Source organism: Mus caroli, unplaced genomic scaffold, assembly GCF_978045245.1.
Source record: "Mus caroli unplaced genomic scaffold, Mus_caroli_1 scaffold_1, whole genome shotgun sequence".
In the NCBI taxonomy this organism is placed as follows: Eukaryota; Metazoa; Chordata; class Mammalia; order Rodentia; family Muridae; genus Mus; species Mus caroli.
Genome location: NW_028227256.1, coordinates 95,291,607 through 95,301,421, shown reverse-complemented (window position 1 = coordinate 95,301,421; position 9,815 = coordinate 95,291,607). Strand labels below are relative to the sequence as shown.

The 9,815-nt window shown below is 36.8% G+C and overlaps 1 pseudogene; it reads left to right on the top strand.

Annotated features, from left to right (window-relative positions):
- Positions 1-4,299: 4,299 nt before the first annotated feature.
- On the top strand, positions 4,300-7,142 carry LOC110303729 (heterogeneous nuclear ribonucleoprotein A1-like; annotated as a pseudogene).
- Positions 7,143-9,815: the final 2,673 nt, after the last annotated feature.

Genomic DNA, 9,815 nt, shown 5'->3' with positions numbered 1-9,815 from the left:
GATAAGAATATAAAATTGAAAAAGAAAGTTTTCAGAGGAATATTTACCAATGAAGTTGGTGGCATGAGCCTGGGAAAAAAAGGCCTAAAAAGTGAGGCAGACTAAAGTTTCATGAAATAGACAACTTTATTCATATCATCAGAGATTTTATGCACTGAAAGTTTATTTGAGTCAGCTTAGTAAAGTATACAATCACAAGGACAAGCTAATAATGGTAAAAAATAAATAAATAAACAAAAAAGTTTTTCCATAGAGCAATGTAAATAAGAATAGTTGAATTAAACTGACACCTGTCTCCAAACCCTAGTGGCACAAAAGCATACTCACTTCCATACACATGTGCATCACACACATGCACACATTTGTTTCCATATAAACAGAATTATATGCATACATGTGTGTTCACATAGGATTATATGAACACACACACATATATGTGTGTGTGTGTATATATATATATATATATATATATATATATATATATATATATATATATAGAGAGAGAGAGAGAGAGAGAGAGAAACTAGCAACAGCCTAGTTATACTAGAGCATTAATAGGGAGAAAGAAATAATATAACAGAAGAAGTTGGTATCACATCCTGGAATGATTTAAATATCAGGCAGAAGAACTAATAGCTGCAGTGTCACAGAGAGGTTTTGAAAAGTCTATTCCTAAGCAATCAGTCTGGTGGCTATAGGTAAGGTCACTCCAAAAATGCTGTAGAGCTTTGTAGTCATCAAAAGTTACATGTTTCTATCAATTCCCAAGTTTACACTGGTTTTGATGTGAGAGGCTTATTTCCTAGGTGCACATTATAACTACAAATGTTGGCAATGTATTTCTATTATTTTATCCCTTCTGTAATCACTGCAGGATTTCTGGATGAAAGAGAGGTAAACACATATATTTAGTCGAGCTGCTTGGGCCATAAACTATGAACTTTTATATAGTCAAGTTATTTGACTCCTTTTTCTATATATTTTATTAGCATTTCACATTTTAACATAGAATTTCCTATTATTTTTTGAGTCTCAATAATAGAGTTTATAGCTTTGTGTTCTTTCACAGTATCCTCATGCTCCAATATACTGCATTTCCCATTAAATATCAGAGAAGTTTCCTCAACATATTTGTCTATCAAAATCTTAGTTAATTGCCTTTGTGTATAAAACTGTAACTCATTGACAAACATTCTTAGTGCAATTATCACAGTATCTCACCTCAATTGATCTGTCAAAGACAGGGATAAAAATTAACATAGTTAATATATGAATTGTTATTTTAACTGTGTGCAATACGTGTGTGTGTGTGTGTGTGTGTGTGTGTGTGTGTGTGTGTGTGTGTGGTGTGTGTGTGTGTATGCACATCCATGTTTGAAAACAAGCATACATATACCATGTGTCATGGTACACATGTGAAGAGTACAGTATCAGTTGAAAGAAAGGTAAGCATATGTGTGATCAAACTTGCCTTCCACCTTGTTTGTAACAGGGCTCCTTCCTTGTGCATCACTATGTATGTCAGATTCATTGAGACAAATGCTTCAACAGATACTCCTGTTTGGTCATCATCACCCTGTAGGAACAGTTGCTCCAAAGATGTGTGATATTGTGTCCAATTATATGTGCTTTGAAGCATCTGGACTCAGATCTTCAAGATTTCTTAGAGTACTTCAGTCACTGAGTCATAATCCCAAACACTACTATTTTTTAAAACTTCGAAAGTTTATAAAATAAACTTAGAAGTATAATGTGCAAGTGCTTGGTATAGAAATTATCACCACCTCCACTTTTATAAAATATTTTTTAAATCAGAGACATTTGCCTTTGACAGTGCCAGAGAAGGCTGATGAATGCCACACATTTAAAGAGAGCTAAATGGTAGGAAGAAGGAAATGAGTCAGAAACTGTTAAGAGGGATAAGTGGATAAAGTGCCCTCTGTACAAACAAGCCGACTTTTTTCTGACCAACATCCTCCAGGTAAAAATCTGTCTTGGAATGCAGTTCCCTTATTGCAATGTAGAGGTAGAAGAAACTCCATTTGCCACAGGAGCAGCACTTTACCCAATAGGTGAGCTTCATATTGAATGAGAAACCATGTTTCAAAAAGTGGAGCTACAAAGTGGATGAGGAAGGCACTGCTACTGATTTTGACCTCTGGCCTCCACATGTAGCTGGATACACATGTGCACATTCAGCTCTATGCACACGTGCTCAAACAGCATAAACACAAAGAGAACTACTCACAATTTTTTTCTTTCTACTAGATTGAGCTTTATGATGGACTGAGGGAACCACAGAGTTCAGGTTATATATGTATGTAATATCCATTCACACATACAAAACATGTATGTACCATCATACATGATGTATAGAAAAATCTCAGAAAGATGGAGTCAATAGGGTTCAAATTATGTGTATGACCTGGAGGAAGTTTCACTATCTCAAAACTCATGTCAAAATTTGGTCTCTGGTTTACCTTGATTGTCAAACAGAGTGGATTTAGAGTCACTATGAGAGGACAGGGGCATGGGAGCCAGAGGCTAATACTACTGAGTCTCTTCTGGGATCTTTCTCCACATATTCACTCAGGCTACATTTTTTTCAATGAGTGTTGAACTTGCCCTTTGAATCCTAATTTCACTTTGAGAAAGGATTGTAAGTGAACCACCAAGCCTGGATAGCTTTTATCTGTGTTCTGGAGATCCAACCATTGAACATTGTGTTTCTACAGAAAATGCTTTAACTCTTGAATAATCTCCACATTCCTTACAGTTCTATCCTAAGTGTGGAGAAGTTTCTAGTATTCTTTCATAGCAACAGAAATCAGACGTTAGCATTCACAAAGAAACACTGTACACAGCTACAGCTGTACACTCCCAATCTCTCTTCACCCAGAGTACCTAGGTATTCATGGCTATAAGATGCTAAGATAATTTAAGCTCAAAATGTAAGCAAAATGGGCTAGTATCTAATAGTTTGGGGCATGTAAACCTGCTCATCTAAAATATTAATGAAATTCTACAAAATTATACAAATTTAATACAAAAGAAAGAATTGAAAAAAAACCACTAAATACAAAACTAAATGAGAAATCTATTCTAGACAAAAGCATGAGGAAAGTTCCCACTTAGGAGGTAAATTATTTCTGAAAACTAATAATCAAATAAATAATAGAAACCACTAAATAGTTGATAAAATATATACTATGCCCATGAGTGGAGTTTCTAATTTGCTCATTATCCAAAGTAAACTGTTCATAAACTCATACATAGTAAGAGAACTGAATAAACCCAAGACAGAAAATGAAGAAAGAAATGCTTTTAAGAAAAATCTCAGTATATGGGTTTGAGTTGATGTTTAAGTACACTTGAGACATAAGTTCACAGATCAGAATTCAAATTCCCAGTACCCATATACCACTTGAAGTATGATGATACATGCATGGAACCTCAGTAATGGCAGACCCCCAACAGGCAGAACCAAATATATTGCTTTATTACCAACTGTGGTGATTTTCTATGAGTAGCAAAATTTTCTTTTTCTTACTAAGGTGCCTTTCCTATGACTTTCTGTAATAATCAACAGTAGACAACTTGAAACATTCAACTTCCTAAAATCCTAACTGTTTTGGTTATAAATGGTGAACTTTTTTGTCAAGCTCTACAAAGGGTTTATGATTAATAGGGATGAATTTATCAACAGATCTCCCTCATAGTTTTATTATTAAATTAAAACCAACTTTATGAAATAGAAGTTAATTTCCTATATATTGTCCTTGATAAAAATCAACAAGTATTAAGGCTAACCAACTTGGTAAAGATTACATAATTAGATGAGATTCAAACTGAAACCTGAAACCAGGTCTGCCTCAGTCCACATTTTTAATAAGTATGTCTGCATATCTAGGGTTGTGTATCTGTGTGTGTGTGTGTGTGTGTGTGTGTGTGTGTGTGTGTGTGTGTGCGCATATATATGCAACTGTGTGTGTGTGTGTATGTGAGTGTACATGTGCACAGGTAGGAGCCAGAAGTCAAAAGTGGCTGTCTGTCCTCATGAGCGCTTTGCCTTGTTTCTCAATATGGGCTTTCATTAGCCTGGATCTCACTTTCCAGTGAGGACCAGAGATCTACCTACCTCTGCTTCATCTGCCTCTGCCTCCCCTACCTTCTCTCTCTGCATCCTTAGCACTGGGGTAGCAATGCAAAGTACCATGCCCAACATTCATATCGATTTTATCGATTGAAATCAACTCTGGGCTTACAACACAAACATGAGCCATCTGCTGCACTAATGAATAAAATGAGTAATGAATTAAAACTGTTTATCCTTTTCTACTCATCAGATGAATTTTAAGATAGTATTCCCACAGAGGTGATTGTTCACATGACCATCTTCTGTGTGGATTATATATGTAATTGTCAACCCAACAACTGGAAGCCTAAATCTATGCCCAAATCATATAACATAACCACAGAAATACCCTATCCATCCCCTTTGTGTGCTTTCATCACTGTAGTTGATGGCCAAAAGAAACAACTAAAAAGAGAAAAGTTGTGTCTGTAGAGATGGCTACCCAGGTATAGCATTTATTGTATAAGCATGAGCATCAGTATTTAGGTCAGCAGAACCCACATAAAAATGTGGTCAAGTGTAATGGCCACCTGAAACCCCAGCACTTGGGAGGCAGAAAAGGAGACCCCTTGAAAAGGAGATTCCTTACCTATTAAACCAATCCGAAAGTTTAGGGTTAATTGTCAGATTATGGTTTCTTGGATAAGGTGTAGAGCAGTAAAGCAAGACACCCAACATCAACTTGTGGCTTCCATGAGCACATTGTTGAGGCTGGCCAGCGGCTCACATGTCCTGGTTTGAACCTGGAAGGCATCTTGGAATCTGAAAGAAAAGAGGAAATCTAGGCAACAAGAGAAAGGATGGAACCAAGACAATAGTCTGATCAAGGTTCAACTTTAATGTAGGCAAACACACTTTATAAAGAAGAGGGGAGGCTCATTCCCAGTCATACAAAGTTCCTTTGAAGTAGACAGATCAGCCTTTTAGTAGGAACTTGTGAAGATCAGTTTGGTGTTAACTCCAGAAGATCTTGGCAAGCCAGTTTGGCCTCAGGCAGGTGGCAGGTAGTGGCATATCAAAGGAGAGCGATGAGAAGCAGAACAACAGGTGGCTTCACCTCCGTGGTGGATGGTCTGAGGCCAGCCTAGCTAGGCTGGAAGGAGGTAACACACATGCATACATGTTAGTGCTCACACACACACACACACACACACACACACACACACACAGAGGTATATATGGATAAATACCATATACATATAGACACACCAAAAAAGTAAAAGAAGAAAAAATATTTTGGTGCATTGTTTTAGATATTAAAGTCCAAGGACACCTGGCCCCATCTGTACCTGTATACACAGTAAGCCAGAGCATTTTGAGAGAACAGCACACTAGGGCAGTGTTCATTGTCTCAATGGTAGCAAGAAAGCAGAGAAATAAAAAAACAGGATGGGAAGGTCTTCAATAAGTCTTATGAAGCCAGTACATAACACCAGACATGAACTCCTCACCTGAAAATAACGTCTTTACATTATGAATCCGTAAAATGTATTACTATTTTTAATATATATGTATGTATGCATGTTTGCATATCTATGAACACACCTATGCATGAAGGGCACAACTTGGAAAAGGTAGTTCTCTCCTTTTAGGACAGATTGAACTTGATTCATCAAGTTATGGTTGAAGTGCCTTTATCCACTGATCCACCTCACAAGGACCCCAAGTTTTATATCTATTCCTGAAATTCCCTTTTCAATTTTCTGAGTTTCCCAAACATTAGTCTTCCTTCAAAAAAAGGAAGGTCACAGAAATACATCAAAACACTCACCATTTGGCTGGACATCTTTCCTGATCTCAAGTGACATTTGTTGCTGTCCTTCCTGGAATCAGCTAAACTCCGAGAAGAAAGCTTGAAAGGTGTTCTTGGTTTAGAGAGTAGCAGTGCAGGGCTATAAAGTACGAACTGTCGAGGAAACATCACTGAAGGTTTTCCTCACTCTGCTTTTATGCTTAAGTCAGAGTCTCCCAAAGAACTGAAACAGCTATGGAAGCTCATCAGAGAAGGGCTGAGCTTAGAAACAACTGATAAGAGTCTGGGGAGACATTTCAAACAATTGGGAACACTAACCAAACACCAAGAGATCCAGGGGCTTTGGGTTCATCACATACTCCACTCTGGAGGAAGTGGATGCTGCCATGAATACAAGACCACACAAAGTGGATGGAAGAGTTGTGGAACCTAAGAGAGCTGTGTCAAGAGAAGATTCTTAAAGACTAGGTGCCCACTTAACTGGGAAAAAGATCTTTGTTGGTGGTATTAAAAAGACATGGAAGAACATCACCTATGAGACTATTTTGACCAGTATGGGAAAACTGAAGTGATTGAAATTATGACTGATAGAGGCAGTGGAAAAAAGAGGGGCTTTGCTTTTGTTACTTTTGATGACCATGACTCTGTGGATAAGATTGTTATTCAGAAGTACCATACTGTGAATGGTCACACCTGTGAAGTAAGAAAGGCTCTGTTGAAGCAAGAGATGTCTAGTGCTTCATCGAGGCAAGGAGATCAAAAAGGTTCCAGAAACTTTGGTGGTGGTTGTAGAGGGAGTTTTGGTGACAATGACAATTTTGGTTGAGGGAGGAACTTCAGTGGTGCTGGAGGCTTTGGTAGCAGCAGTGGTCATGGTGGATATGGCTGCAGTGGGGATGGCCAGAATGGATTTGGCAATGATGGAAGCAATTTTGGAGGTGGTGGAGGCTACAATGATTTTGACAATTACAATTCAGTTTTCAACTTTTGGACCGGTGAAGGGAGGAAACTTTGAAGCCAGGAGCTCTGGCCATTATGGTGGCAGAAGCCAGTACTTTGCTAAACCACAAAACCAAGGTGGCTATGGAGGTTCCAGCAGCAGTGGTATCTACAGCTGTGGCAGGAGGTTCTAATTGCAGCCAGAAAACAAAGCTTAGCAGGAGAGGAAAGCCAGAGAAGTGATAGGAAAGCTACAGGTTACAACAGATTTGTGAACTCAGCCAAGCACAAGGGTGGCAGTGCCTAGTTGCTACAAAGAAGACATGGTTTAGACAATACTCATGTGTGTATGCATAAACTCCAGGAATGTATTTGTGACTAATTGTATAACAGATTATTTAGTTTCTGTTCTGTTCACAGTGTAAATCAATTTTATTGTAGACCTTTTTCATGCATTCTGTTTTTTGGTACATATAAGTGTCTGTTCATGACCCTGAATAAATATCTCTTTTTTTAAAAACTGTGCTGTGTAAAGTTAGTCTATTCAGAAGCTTTCTTGGTAAACTTCTCCAACAGTGGGAGTTACAATTCCTTCAGGGTGGTGCCAAACTTCATGTGGAATTTATTTATGATTGCTTGTGTGCAGAAGCCATTATCTTCAAAAGCCTTGGTGTTGTTAAACTACCAGTTACTTTTGTAACTTTTAATGAGTTTCACCATTGAAAGGGTCATCCAAGCAAGGTTACAATTTGGTTATAAACTGGTTGTTGGCACACCCTATGCAATATCAAAATTGAATGTTATCACATAAACTAACAGATGGAAATGATGGTTGTGTATCATCCATTATCATGTGTACACAATAAACAATTTAATTGTCTTGAATGGAAAATTATACTCTACTTTCTTTACTTGTAGTTCTTCTTATATCTTTATATATTAAACCTTGCTGGACTTAAAAATCATAGAATGTCATTTCCGTGATTCTAGAAGATTAAGTGGCATATGCCGTGAATCAGCAAATAGTTACTTTTAGCATGCAGAACTAAGGATTAGAAGGAGAAGTTCTATTATGGATAACAGTAGAGGACAGTGATCATTTAATAACTGAAGCATGAAATGTGGATGAGGATGAGTATAACAACTTGTACCACCTAAAGAAAAGAATGGAAAATATTGAGGACGCAAACACTTTGAAATAACATGTGAGGTCTTTGCAGGTTTCTGGAAACGAAGGGGCTTTAGTTGCCCCAATATCTGTGACAACAAAGACAATGTATGGATTGTTCAAAAGTTTTGTAGTTACTATGACAAAATTCTCCAACAATAGGAAATTAAAGGATTAAGCTTTTATTTTGGCTATAAAATAGCTACTGATAAAAGGAATATAAGCAGCAAGACGCAATAGTGTGATGAAGTCTCAGGTGACCTTGCAACTCAGAGCTCACCCATTATAAGACATGCAAAATGATGGGCTATCTTCAGAAAATTTCCTTGCATGACTTAGCCTTTCCTTATACAACTTCTTTGAATTTGTTAAGAGGAATTATGTTCATGGGTCATAATTTCCCTGATGGCAGCACAGTAGATGACTTGGTTCATAGCAAGTACTTAGTCTATACAAGGGGCCATACATTTAATCTTGGTCTTTGTGAAATATCCTGCAATGAAAATGATCATTTCAAGTATATTTTTCAGATATTAGAAAGGCTACACTAGCTTGCTTCTTAGGTCCATTTGCTTGGAATATCTTCTCTATCCTTTCAACCTGAGGTCAAATCTATCTTTGACCTTAAGGTGTATTTCTTCCTTTTATTTTTTAATTTTAATTTTTTTTCAAATGAAATGAGGCTCAGCCTGATTTTATTGTAACCAGAGATGAAACAGGATATCTAGAGAGTGGCACAGCGAATTTTACTTTAGCCACATTTAAGCATAGTTAGACTTAGCATAAGAATGGGTACTATTTTTGAATTCATTTTGTTAGTTTGGTTTTTTTTTTTCTATTGTGGAATTGAGATCACTTGAGGTGTGAGTTATTGATGAGGAGTGTTTCTTAATTCCTGTTATTTTGCTGCTGAGGTAAGATTTCCCTGCTTTTGATTTGTTGGTATGAGATTATATATTCCTCGTGTTAAAAAAAAAGAAAATGAAATGATCAAATGTGTCTTCTATTCTTATTCAAAATTGTGAGTCACAAAACTTTAGTTAAAAAGCATCAACAAAAACAAAATTCCCTAAAAAGCAAGATTTCCTATGTGGAAAAATAGCTGATGACTATGAGAACCTCCAAGTTCACTCTAAGCATGTATTCTAGAAGTGACTACATTGTTGAAATCTCTTTTCTTGTAGCAGAATAGTCTTTTATGACTCATAAACTACCAAATAATGGAGAGAAAAAGTAAGCTACAGTTATTGCAATGTAAGTAATATTATTTTCCCATCATTTACCATTCTGTGTCCTTCTTTGAAATAATCTTAAATCCCTTTGCCCTGAATATTGTAGGAATTAAAATGGCCCCTCATTTGATCCAACATTCATCTTGCTTTTACTCCAACTTCCAGTGGTCTGTGTTAAAACTGTTTCCTTTAATTCTAAGCTCCTACACATTACTTATTACTCCTTGCTTAAATTTTATTTAATTACTAATAATATTAGTGAAATGACTTTAACCATGTTATAAATGCAGAAATGATCAAATGCCAATTATAGAGTATATAAGAAGACCTTAGAATGCTCCAATCTGGGAATAATGAAAAGGTTCAGTATGCCAAGTGCTTCCCATATTCCCATTTTTTTTTCATGAAAGCTGACAATGGCAGCGCACATGCATAACTTCAGAACTAGGAGAGGAGGACATATGAGGACTTAGAACTCACTGAACAGTCAGACATACCAAGTTATCTTATTTTGTGTTCATCAAGAGCCCCTAACATAAGCAGTAATGTTTATGTAGGAACCCTGCTTTAAATAATGAGAAGTTCAGT